Source organism: Colletes gigas, unplaced genomic scaffold, assembly GCF_013123115.1.
Source record: "Colletes gigas isolate AHSC1104 unplaced genomic scaffold, ASM1312311v1 Colletes_gigas_Sc00001, whole genome shotgun sequence".
Classification (NCBI taxonomy): domain Eukaryota; kingdom Metazoa; phylum Arthropoda; class Insecta; order Hymenoptera; family Colletidae; genus Colletes; species Colletes gigas.
Genome location: NW_025106630.1, coordinates 10,549,625 through 10,563,296, shown reverse-complemented (window position 1 = coordinate 10,563,296; position 13,672 = coordinate 10,549,625). Strand labels below are relative to the sequence as shown.

The window sequence follows — 13,672 nt, the reverse complement described above, 5'->3', positions numbered from 1 at the left end:
TGCTTAATGACAGGGACAATAAGCGAATAAAACAGGCTGACCGACGTCGTTCAGAATCTTCCAAGGCAAACATAAATAGCGGGAACGAGATAGCAGCTGAAAATGAGCTTTGTTATAAGCTCCTAGATTAACAATGGGATTAAATACTTCTTAAAACGGCATGTTTATGTCGAAAAGAATTTTATGGCAGGAAAACAATGTCTCTTCTTCGTAAAACCCCCATTTTTAAATTAAGTTCAATTCTTTAACGATCGTAGTTATGGAGGAACCATAAACGATAGTAATCGAGAAATATAATTAAAACAGAAATGTTCGACACGGGTCACGGACGGTCCACTTTGAGCCGTGCGTGGCCCACGGAGTTCAAAGGTTAAAAGCAGCCCCTTGCTCGATTACGTAATCACCCTGGCACGAAGCATACACTTTCCCCTAATTTGCGTGACAAAGACGTTGCGATAACAATCGACAGAAAATGTTTAATATTCCCCGTGACTAACTCTTAAACAGCATATTTGATCGTTCGCGAACGCACAAAGATTTTTCTACAAAAAGAATCATCTTCCCCCCGGAAGTATCGTTCGGACTCCACGATACTTGGTCAAATACTTGTGCATCGTTTACCTTCGACGATCCGTTTACCACGCTCCTGAATCGCGCGCGCACATACACAACCACACGTAGACGCCACTGTTCTATTATCTGTCGTTTCGCGTGACCGATATTAGATCGCGACTAGTCGAGCCCTCTTCGATAACTCGAACACCGTCGCGCGTGATAGGGGGGAGGGCAGGTATGGGGCCAGGCGCGATCGAAACGGAGGGCGCACGGGACCCGTTTCTAACTCTTCTTCGATGCAAGCAGCCTTGCGGCGAGCCGGCGACTGTCTCTTGTACGCGAGCAGCCACTGTGTCTCGCGCACGCACTTCTCCGTCGCTCGTCCTTTTCCCTCCTGCGTGGCCCCACGGACCAACTTCACTTCGCCGTTTCTCTGCCCGTGCCCGCGCGCGAGCCGACCCCCCTTGCCCCGTGCCCCCCACGAGCTTCTTCCACTTCTCTCGCTCTCTAGATCTCCGCCCCCCCCTCTTCCGGCCCGCGGTCCTCCACCGCCCGCCCCTTCATCGCGACGATTTAGCTCCGCTCGCTCGTTCGCGCGTCGTTCCCTACGTTTCCGCTCGTCTCTCTCGCGCCGACGCGCTCACCTTTTTACCTTACGGTCGCTTGATTATTTGCTCATCCGTGAAACGAAGAAAGCGCGGGGGATGCAGACGGAGAAAGAGACGAGGGAGGAGGAGGAGGTAGGGGGGATGACGGCTGAGAGCGGGGTCTTTGAACGTCGCGGGGGTAACGCGTCCCGGGGCGACGCGACGACCTTCCGACAGGTGTGCAGCCGCCGTGTTTGAATCGGGGAGCACGTGGTGACCGGGGTACGCCACGACGAAGAAGGTGTTCACGGTGGCTTTCGACGCCTGTGCCCCGTAGAGCGAGCTGCCCAGAGCATCGTGCCCCTAAAGCTTCCCCGGTGAACGAGTGCTCGAATCATTTAATATTTCTATCGCTAGACAGAGAACACTGGTGTCGTGTTTCGTCACTGAAAGATTGAAGAAACGAACGAGAGGTGGCGGGGCAAAGGTTACCGATATTATCATTATTTATTCGTTGCATAAACAAAGAACGGTGTTCGGAAGACAATATACACTTGGTATAAGATATCGTTGTCTCGGATATCAGTGGTTGCAGTAAGCAAAACACGATCGACATTCGGGACACAGAGAGACGTAAAATAAAACCTAGCCCCGTGCCCCAGGAGCTGCCATTGCAGTCTCCCACTTCCCAGGAAGTGAATTAATATTGATCGCGACTCCCGTAAGTACGGGAAACGTAAATATTTGATGCTCGTCCCCTGAGTCCGCTCGAAATTGAAATTCGCGGATAAATTTCGTACGCGGGGAAGGGTTGCGAGGGGGAGGATGAGGACAGAAGGATTATCCAGGGCGAAATGAATCGTCGTCGGAGTCCACGGTTGCGAACGACAGACACCCTAACCTCTCGGTTGGCGCGTTCAAACACAAAAAAAAAATGGCGTATCGAGTTAGATATAAACGGAAGAGGGTTCAGGCCAGTCGGGAGGTTCGAATGACACCCAGGCCATTGTCATGCGAAACTCGGATGGGGGCGTTCTTTTTACGAGCGCGATGCTAACGTCAAACAGTCACGTCCGCCACGTTCCCGCGGACGTTAAATTCACCTACGAATTCCACAGACATTTTCTCCATCGACAACGGGTTCCGTTCGGCGAAGATGGATGGCGCGACGGATTCGTTCATATTTTTACGGACCCTTGAATCTCCCGAGAGTTTCAATACACCCGTATAGCGGGCGAAACGCGAGATAAATTATCTTTAGCGCGAACAAATCGATCCGTTCGCACCGGGACACGCCCTCTGATCCACGATCGAAACAAAGAACTCGAAAGAGACAGTCCGTGATCGTTGGGGGGCAGGAACAGGACAGGCCTCACTCACTCACTCTTGTTCGTAACCTACCTCTATCGTACTACTGAATCATTTTTACCAGTTCACTGTACGAAAATAAAAGACTCTACCCTGTGTCGTCGAAGGTAAAACACGTGTCAGTGGTTTTACCCTCGTGTCCTACCTTGTAATCGTTCCTAAACACGCGAATCCGTGGTCAAACCCCATTAGTAAGAACAAAAGAAGCTTCTAGTACTGTTTGGTTGCAATAGGAAACAGTAGATGTCACCATGCAATCAATCGATATCGATTGCATATTGATGCCTGTGTTATCGACAACGCCTGGGACCCCCATAGCTTTACAGTCGCCGTAGAGTATTTTTTAGTGTCTCTCGGTCTTTCTAACCTCGATTGGCGCCCAGACGACAGGCAGAAATATTCCGTTTTCAGTTTTCGATTACGGAAAGAAAGGAGCGAACGCGCGAAGCCAATTGGCTCTAGAACGGACCACACGCGTGCGCCAGTCGATGTCGGAGAAAAACAAAAGCCGAGGAAAGAAAAGCAGCGTGACATCGTGTGTCTTGGTTCTCTTCTTTTGCTACCGCTTTCTGTCGTCCCCTGCCGGTGAGCGCCTCCAACGGAAAGTCGATGTTTGCTTGCGCCGCGTGTCGACACAGCACGTCCGACCGATCAGCAATGGAAATGACTGCCGGGCGAAACAGTCTCGTTAACGCTCTATTTTGTTCGCTGGTGGTCGACGATTAATATTTATGCACTTCCTCTTTATACCGGCTTTTACACGCCAGGCGCAAAAACGCCTGGATCGGGACCTAACCCTTCTTGATATTCTGTTCCAACAGGTCCGTGCACGAATCGAACGTTTCTACTTCTTCTGCAAGAGCAGATTGACACATGTATATATTTAACGTGGTGACAGTTAGGTTAAATTTACGAGTCCCACCAGGTCACGGTTTTTAGAACGCAACGCACGAATAATTTAATGAAACGATTCACTGCATTCGGTCATTCTACCTCGTGCCCAGTAATCCTAACCTCTCTTAACGTAAGCTGTAAAGCTAGACGTCTCGCGGTTGGAAACATTTTCCACAAACAGTAACGAATCGATCTTCGACAGGGCCCTACGCAATATTTGTTGATAAATAACTTTGTTTTCGATGGGTCAGGCCTATTGTTTTCATTAATATTTTGTTTATCGTTTGGGTAAATAGTTAGAAAATGCACTTCTAATTCGAGCGAATAAATCTGTCGGCCAGAAACGGGCGACGCGGTAGCCGGCGCGTTAAAATGTTTCCAATAAATTATAATTATCGCGTTTCAATTAGTTCCCTCGCACTCTGGCAAAGATACGGACTAATATCATTCGAGATATGATAAAACGTGAACGTCGAGCGTAATCGACTGACGCGGCCCCCTGCGGATTTTACGTGTCACCTACATCCGGGTGACATAGCAGTCACCGTGTTTAACTGTACATAAAATAACATAAAATTCACATTTAAAAGCAGTCTTGAACCGAGCCGTGTATCCGATTTGTCACGATCAGCCTTGCAAGGAAACGCTCAACGACTCTCGATGCAAAGCATACAAATTATCGGTGGGAAATTCTCCGTGGTTCGCCTACATTTTCAAGATTTAATTACAGGCGTGACAAATATCCTGAATAAAAGTATCAGAGTATACAGATGCGTTAAGCACGCAAGAATAATTTCAATGCTCGCGCGAAGATGTGTTTGGGGAGTCGCGAATGTAAATGGGGCGCCCTCGTACGGAACTAATGGAGATTTTGGACGGTTTCCTAAATTTCGCGAAACTTTGCAGCGATAGATTCTAATTTTAAGATATATAGTCCGCGAAAATTCGCACGAATATCGAAACGCAAATATGTTCGTTTATTGTTGAACGTACATCTGTGGCGACGCTTCCCGCGCTCGCCACCAGAGGGCTACGTTCAACTTGGCACTCTCGCATGTATTTTACTGACCATCTACTTCTATATATGAGCTCCTTGACCACTCGATATTATGTCGTCTAAAGCAGGCATTTTTGCATCTATTTTCTAATGGAGGACAAAGTAAAATTAATTAAACATTTTCGACGATAGATCGAGGATGTCCGAGCGAAGGTGCAATGGAGAACACGTCTAATCCGAAGCGAATCGAGGGAGTCACGTCCGTATCGTAAACCCGATTCACGTCTGCGTGCTCGGACACAGTACGACGCTCCTAAACGAGAAGAGAAGACGAATCAATTGATATTCATTAAAGTTCAGGCTTTGAAACCGTGATCTCGTGTTCCAGCGACACCGACGCCCCGTCGTAGGCCCCGTTAGTTTATCGTGATTCCCATCGGCTATTAGCCCGGCCGAGAATTCTTAATTCCGAACAATGACTGCCGCCTCGATTTTTTTTCAAGGATCCCCCACAATAGTGCCTTCGACCCGTGTTGACTCACCGAGTATAAACCAGCCACCCACGATAAGCCAGAGCCGCGGTGCCTAACGGTGACAACGGGAGTAGGAAGAAGAAGCCAGAAGGAGGAAGAAACGAAACGAAGACGACGTTATATCGCCCGGCGCGAGCACTTTACGCCAATTTGCGGCCTCGACGTACTGAAAAGGATGTTCCTGATAATATGGAAAACGTTGAACTCCGCGGATAAGGTCAGTCGAGTTCGTCGTGCCACGCTCTCTCTCTCTCTTGCATTGGTTAAACTGATATTAATAGACTACCTCAATACTTCAACGACGCCGGCACCTAAACATTTACGGTTCATAAATTATCGAAACGTCGAACAAGAAATGTGTGCCAATATTTCCCCCGGTGAATGTGGGGGGGTTGAATAAAAACTACGAAGATGTTGATTGAGCTGTTCCAAAACCAACGGATGCAAAACTCGTTGACTGGTAGAAATTAGAAAATAATTGCATAGATGGCGACTCGATCGACTCGATCGCTATATCGTCGAGCAGACCGTGAAACTCAACGTTGCGTTGATTAACGAGAACGGTAATTAATTGCTCCTCTGTCTCACGGGGGCCTCTCTGCCGGAAAAGAGAAACGCGGCCGCGAATCCTTGTACAATCCATCGGGAAGCGGCGTTAATTACCGTGGTAAAATTACTGATATCAATCTTGGTAATCCGGTTGAGACACCGTCGACTGCTCCGCGGCAAATTATTTCCACCGGAAGCACTCCGCGTTTGTCGCTCCGTGCGCTTTCGACCGTTTCGCCGCGGCGACCCCCATCGGAAAAGCGCGCGACTAACGCTTCTGTTATCGTTAATAATAATCGCTCGAACATTATTGGCTGCCAAAGTTGGTCGAAATTCGCTCGTTGTATCTACGGAAAATAAATAAATATTATTACCTTTCGTAAAACAACGAAGCTGTTCTTCCTTTAATATTCTCAAAATGGCCGACCAGTAATATTGGTACTTAACGAACGATCTTGTTAAAGTTCAACCGTGCCATGTAATCCCGTTAAAAGCATCGAGAGAGTTGAAAATTTTGTTTGGCCCTAATTCGATGGCCCAGGGACCGTCTTAATAACGAACGTAACAGCATGGTTGAACTTCAACGTTACCGCTCGTGGAATATTTCTCGCCTAACGAGCCACGGGGTTCAACCGCCATTATAGTTACGGTTCCACTAACGTAATTGGGGTCGTAAATGAAACGAGGACCGCGACGGAGTAAGAGATCGTAATTATGTCGCTGTTTATCGTATCGGGGCATTACAAAAGATCATGGAAACTTAAAGACGGCCAAACTTTCTTATCTCTCGCGACAGTAAATGTAAAAGGACTCGTGGATAAGATAGGCTATCGCGTAGGATAAACAGCCGGGGCCCCGTGACAATGGTAGCCGTGCACCCCCGTGGGCTTCCGGTTTCGGGCAAGAAAATAAACCGTCCCGTACACTCCCGGTCGACGTCAAGATAACGTCCGTGCTCGTGGACTCCTTATCGTCGAGTCCCAAAAATCACCGACTGGAAATAAAAAAAAAAAAAGAAACGAGGACGGAACGACGAAACGGCGGTGGAAGTAAATCGATTAGACCGGCTCTTAGGCATTCGTGGACGTTCGGTGTGTCGATTAATTAAAGGGTCGGTGACAATCGCGTGACCGGAAGCGAGCGAGAACCGCTTACGGCGGTCTACGTAGGCGTTGGTCCCGTGTTTCCAGTTTGTACGAGACTCCTCCGTAATTCTGTCGCCGATAAGCGAAACGTGAAGCGTATCGACCGCGTGGAAGTTCCCCGACGTATAAATTCCGTGTTGTTTCTATCCGAAGCGCGATGCTATCGATCGATTCGCGCCAAAACGCGAACGGTTAATGGTATTTTAACCCCTGCAAATAGCACATTCGATCATAAAAACTTCGGGGATATTCCTGACGTCGATAGCGTTGTTAAAACGATTAAAAATATTAAGGTGTGTTTATTGCAATTGCAACCACTGAATGGGGATAAAATTCTTCCGTAAGCGGATCGTAGGAGACACGAAAATAATGGGGAACGTGTTTCGTCGAGCGTACGGGTTTCCGTCGGGACGTGTGCGCCCCGACGCCCGCGAGTAGCGTGAAAAATGCCGCTACGCCGTGCGCCGTTGCGCGTTCAGCGAATTTTTCTTGCGCGATATCCGTCCATCGATCCCGCTTTTATGTGTTTTCGGGCAACGCGGAGCTAATGGCGCATGCTCGTCGCACACGCGTCTATCGGTTGTTTCGCGCTTCGCCGAAAATACCAAAGTTCCACCGATTATTTAATTGCAATTATTCGCGTGCTATGGAAATTTCTTAACTGCCCAAATGTTCGAACATTTTCCACCCCTCCCTGCGTCGCCCCTTGTGCGTCGAGACCCGGTGAATACACGCGGGCGAACGCACTTCGGTTCGTTTGAGCGCGCAGAATGGGACTTGCACCGTGACACGCAAGACCTGCCACCCCTTTTAATCCCATATTACCCTTCCCCGAAAGGAAAAAAAGGATCCGGGATCCGGTTCGAGGTCGATTCCCTCGACTTACGCTCAAGGTTCGAGCGTGTGACACGGCCATTAAAACACAATAGATCATTTCGAGCCTCGTGTATAATTAATTAAATGAATGCATGCAGGAATGTAACGTAATTTGTCTTCCTTCGTGCTCGCCTTCGTCGGAGTAGGGCAGAATTTTATTAAAAATAATTTTCAACTCAAACATATCGGTGATAGCCGGCTGTGTCTCTTTTACGAGACCGCCATATTGCATTAATGGCGGCCGAAAGGCTCTACGGAGTCGTCCCGATCGTTTTTATCGCGCCCTAAAAATGAGAAATTCGTGGCAAAATACAGGATGCGATTACCTTTACAACGGTATCTTTTATTCGTTGTAGGAAGTCTAGTCCATCGAAAGTATAGTTTTCGGTACGTAACGATCGTTTGGCCATCGTCCACGTCTCGATTCGTCGTGTTCGCGTAATCTCGCGTAATGACGGTATTACGCGTACAACGTTCCCGACCGCTGGAACGAATCGAATTCTTCGTCCGTTCGCTCGTGTTACATGATCGACTAACGAAGCGCAACGAGAAACAGCGTATTCCGCCGCGGAAGATCGAGAACCACTGACTTGGCAAATTTTGTTAAGTTAAGTGGTGCCATAAATCAGAGATGGGAAACATTCTATTCGAATAATAGATAATCAATAAGACCCAACGTGCAGCAATTTGCTCGTGACGCTTAATCGATCGAACGCATAAATTTTTATCCGCTCGTTGCGGTATATTTCATTTCGTAATTGAAATTTTTATTTTTACTTAACGAGTTAACGCACGAACGCTTGTTCATCTTCGATTCGTTGCTCGAAATTCTCATACGGATACCAATTTCGCTCACCTCTGTTACGAATGATTAATTCGTAACAAATACCAGGGTCTTCCATTCACCGCCCAGAACCATAACCTAGAAGATCGTTAAAAATATTCTTTCCGTTTAATTTTATCCTCTCTGTTTCACAGTTGGTTCATAAAATAAACTAAACGTTATTTAAATATTCTCGGTCATCATAAAATATCTTGTGTATCTTTCCGAGCAGTTAAAAAAACACACACATATCTTCCGACGAAGACTTGGACACCGTCCAAAATGTTAAGTTATAGTTTAATGCCCGACAACTCAATAAATCGCTGGCAAAAAAGTCTCAGCCACTAAATTCTAACAGCAAGAACACAACTTGTGTTTGTAGGAAAATATTGGTGGAAAAAGGAACAGACCCTGAGTTAGGTTATGTTAGGTACAGAAACTACTGCCCAAGAGATCCCCAAAAAAGGGAACGAAACTTCGAGTAACGTTCTAGCTTAACGTTTCAATCGCTGAAATTGAATAGAAATTCTGAAAACATAAATGATTTGATATTCCTCTCGAGAGCCCGCCAAGGACTCTCGTTCATCAATGGCGCCCACGGAAGTAGCGAAGTTTGAGAAACGCTGATCAACGCGAACGGTGCGACCTATTATTAATATTACCGCGTTAATTGCTTAATCCTCCGGCGTTAAATGCCCGGAAGAATCAAGGCGGATTTCGCGATGTTAATTCGCGCCAGGAAACCTCGAACCAAGTCGTGCAAACGTCCGGCCAGACGGCGACGACACGACAATTGGGAGCGCGAGAGCAATCCGCGGGGTCAACTCGCTAGGAAATTCATTTAATAGGCAGGAACGAGGCAAGGTGCCGCCGGGATTGGCCGAGGCTGATTCCATTGGTCCTTCGTCGCAGCCAGCGCGCCCGTTCGGCTTATAGGCTCAAGTAGAAACGACCAATTTTTTTTCCCTCGCAACAGACAACGACATCTTCCTTCTTTTTATTCCGTACGCGCGCGCCACTTCGAGACGAATTGTCTCGTTCGTCGCGGACGTTGCATCGAGAAACTCGTTCGAACGTGAATTGCGTAACACTGACCGTAAACCGGACGATTCATGCGATCGAATTTACAAATTCGCAACGGGCACCTGCACGAAACGAAACGCGTAATACTCGATTCTTTTTACGATTCTCCCACCCTTGGAATAGCTCGATGAACGCGAATTCATAGGTTAGGTTTGGAAAACAAAGCCTCGGCTGCACTTTAGCAACGCTAGAGGCGAAAAGAACTCTTACGTTCGACACGTGTTCTCATAACCTACAAAAATTGTACACCTGAAACCGTCCGTTCGTGTCCCAGGGCCCGCGTAATCGAAAACGTCTGGCCGGATTAACTGCATCCGAAAACAGTTACTGGCGACTGTAATTTGTCAAGTTAATCGGCCGTGACGGGTTATCGGACGGGATTACGTAATTTTCCAAGAGCGAGATCGATATACGTTTTTCTCTGTTTCGCGAGGTCCGGCGACCGTTGCACCGATGCTCTTCTCCTAAAGGTTGTCGGGGACAGATGCGCGCGAAACAGAAAAGGTGACAGCGAAATGAGAGAAAACAAAAAAAAAACGAAGAAGAAACGGCGCTGCGAGAGAGAGCGTCGCGAATTCGCAAACAAGTTTTCCCAGAGCCGCAGCTCGACGAGCCAGACGAGAGCGATCGATAAATTTAATTATGCTCAACGGCCATTCTTTCCCGGCCGTTGCAATCCTAATTCCGATGCACGAACGATTTCATGCTCGTTCGCGAGCATTCGTGTACAGATAAAACAGTGCCACTGGTCGCGTCGTTAACGCGCGAGATAATGATAAGATAACAAAAGGTAGATGAAGTAAACAGAAGAGAAGATTCTGGCTCGGCGCGCGCAGCGAACCGTGCATTACATCATTTCCAAACACTCGTAATTTAACGAAGAAAAATTCAGCTGAGCTCCGCTCCACGAACGAATAGGGATAACTCGGCGTTTCGTGGTTCCGTTCCAACGTGGAATTTGCACGTCCGTCGACGCCGACGACGTTTTAATTTCATTCGCGCGTCGATACTTTTCCTTGACATTTTTGCGCTTACGCAACGCGCCTCGGTTGCACCTGGGACATCACGCGTTTCGAGAAGCAGAAAATAAACCGACACGAGTAAACAGCGTCGGTGCCGTGAACAGAAACGAAAACTGTCTCCGCGGCCCGGAACAAATATTTGCACGATCGACGTGCCTTTTTTGTTCGCACATGACGTTACTTATTATCGCGGAACCAATCGCGAGTGAAAGTACCACGGCGGTACCGAAAATTCGAAACCTAAGACGAATACACGTATTCGCGTCAAAGGAGTTATTTTCGTGTCGGTGAACGTTGGACGCGACTCGTGTAGAAAGTGGACGGTCGAAGGACAGGAAGTAGGAAGCCCGTAACGATTATCTAAGGCATCCCGTGTGTCATCCGACGGCAGCATTTTATGTAACACGATTCGTGTAATCGCGATCCTCTTTCGCCGGCATGACCACCGCACTCGGGGAGGCTCAAAGATGGCCTCTCCTGTCCGTTGCTTATCAAATTTTGTTAAACATTGCTTGAACGAAACGGAACCCCATTCTAGCACGCTTTCATCGATCGTACTGCGTCGAGGATAAATCAAAGAGTAATCGTCTGTACTTACGATAACGACGAACGCTGCAATATTCCAGTGATCCGCTACGAAAGCACTCCCGTATCAACGACAAATCCACCACCTGATCCCAAACTTTCGAGATTAGGGCACACGTTTCACTGGCCGGATCGACCGTACACTTGCCTTTGTTTAAACGCGAAACGAACGGACCCACGACGCACGATTCAAAGATAAAGAAGACACTGCACCGGAGGGAGGATCGCGTTAATAATACGCGAAACACTCGGGTCATCCGCGGATTCGATCGTTCGCAATCAGTTGTCGTAAACACTGGCCGCCATGCTCTCTCAGCACCTGTCAATATCAGCGTACATCGGCGCCATCTACTGGCGGTGACACGAATCGCCATTACTGTCGCCGTCTGGCGGTGCTCGCCAGTACGTTCCTTATGGTGGCCATAGTATCTACTGCTGCAAAGTTCGAACAACGTTTCGGCATAGACTAAGTATACGAGTAGATCTTTCACCCACTGTATTTTTTCGGCCCATTTTTCTGGGGCTCTAGTGCCCCATTACCATTTTCGTGTCACTCGCAACATTACCAACAGATTTAGAAATGAATTTCAATCCTTTCCCCATAGTCAACTCGATGTATTTATGCACACGTTGCAACTGTCTGTCCATCAATACTAATTTAGTGAATAGTTTCGCAACTAACGAGGACATGTATACCTATTATACCTAACCGAGGTAAAGAATAGACCTATCGTTAGTGGGATGAAGGCTATTGTTGTATCACGAGTGTCTTATAACATGAGATACACTCTTCCAAAGTGGAACAAAATGTTAAAAAGATCATGCATCAAATTGTAAGGGAATCCTCGTAAGGAGGCTTTAATCTTCGACTTTGTGATGGTTTTAATGAGTCGTTGATTAAACAACTAGCTTATGGTCACTGGTGGTCAACAGTGAGGTTGACATCAAGGTCAGCGGTCCAGTGAAGATCCAGAAATGGTCAAAAGGTGAGATCGATCGAAATAGTTACTTTGTAGACAAGACAGCCTTACCTGTTAACTTCAACCTTGGCTCTGACTGGTCTCCCCACCCTTTCATCATTTTAATCATATAAGCAGGGTCTCTGCGAAGAATTCTTCAGTCGCGTCGCGGATTCGGGAGTGGGCAAATAGCCAGAAGTGAACCGGGGACCGCTGCTGACCTCTGATGGCCGCTGCTGACCACTACTGGCCAACGATGACCATGGCTGACCAGTGCTGACCACTACTGACCAATACTGACCACTACTGACCAGTGCTGACTCGCGTTCCTGCCACTACTGACCACTGCTGACCACTACTGACCTCTACTGACCAGTGCCGGACGGTGATGACTACGGTAAGAACTGTTTAAAAATTCTCTCCCCTCCTTTATTCTATCGTTTGATACCAATTTCGTTTCACTGAACTGATTTTGCCCTGGTTGTCTAACTGACGTTGCTATAATATGAATATTTTCTTACTTTACAGCTGACCCACTGGTAACTACCCTATGTACTGACAACAAGTAGTAAGTCCACTCCACTTATTTATATTTTATTATTTTTATTTGTTTGTTTGATGTGAATTCAACTTCATTTATTTCTTCGAATTTATGTGATTGCTTCGATATGTATAATATTGCAGGATATATTAATGTAACATTGTTTTCGATCATATACTATATTTGTTTCTATCCAATATCATGAATTTTTATTTTTAAGCTAGGTGATAGGTTGATAGGTCATTTTTAAGTGTTTAAAAACCTCCTATTAACTCCTTAGCTTAATGATGTTTCAGAGACGTGATGAGTCTACCAGGTCAAACATGAACAAGACGTCTCAGAGAAGTGATAAGTCTACCGGGCCAAACATTGGTGACGCTTTTGGCACAGTTGGAAATTAAATCGTAAGGCAAAGGGGTAAAACAACTGGTTGTATACGTGCTTTCTTTGGCAAGTGTAGTTAGTACCTTTTGCTTAAAATTATAATCTTCTTGCACACCGCGATTTTTAAGATGACAAATGTCATAGTAGATTCATTTTTAATTTGACACTAATTTTAAAATGAATATATAATGAGTACATATACATATATGAATAGTTCACTTTCTCTCGTCCGCTCGTTCTCTGGTTCTCGCTTTCCGAGATTATGTCTCGACCGAAAGGACCGGAGAGTTTTATGCTCGATCACCTCTGTTTGATAGAATGAAACATGTGACGCCTGTGTATTAGGTGTGATAGCTCTTACCGCTTCAACCCTGGTGCAGCTTGGTTCAGCTTAAGTGGGGCCTCGCCGAGCGCATATATTCTCCTCTTTATACGGAAAAGAGAATGACCTCCGGCGAGAGTCCCTGACCCATATCCGTTCTCGAGTACTAAGCGGGTCCTGTTGTGATCCTGTGTCCTCCAGGACCCGGCGGTTGTACGTAGAGAGGTCCGATCGACGTGGGTCAGGGGCGCGACTTGCTTTTCTGATAATCAAGGCCGGGGGGGATCAATCTGATACCCACACTCACTGCACGCTATGAGCACGTGTCGCGTCGCGTTTTATTTAAGCGTGCGATGTTTTTACACGCCGCAATTTTCAATATGACAAATATCGTAATATCGATCGAAAGTAGAGTCATGATTTTAATATCTCTTATAATACTTATAATT

At 46.8% G+C, this 13,672-nt stretch overlaps 1 protein-coding gene across 1 annotated transcript in view; it reads right to left on the bottom strand.

The window, feature by feature from the left end:
- Nucleotides 1–11,314, bottom strand: part of LOC122395820 (focal adhesion kinase 1) — a 50,733-nt gene extending 39,419 nt beyond the window's left edge. Inside the window, exon 1 of the mRNA XM_043393720.1 lies at nucleotides 11,031–11,314. The gene's annotated coding sequence lies outside the window, so the exon portion shown is untranslated. The remainder of the gene's footprint in view (nucleotides 1–11,030) is intronic.
- Nucleotides 11,315–13,672: the final 2,358 nt, after the last annotated feature.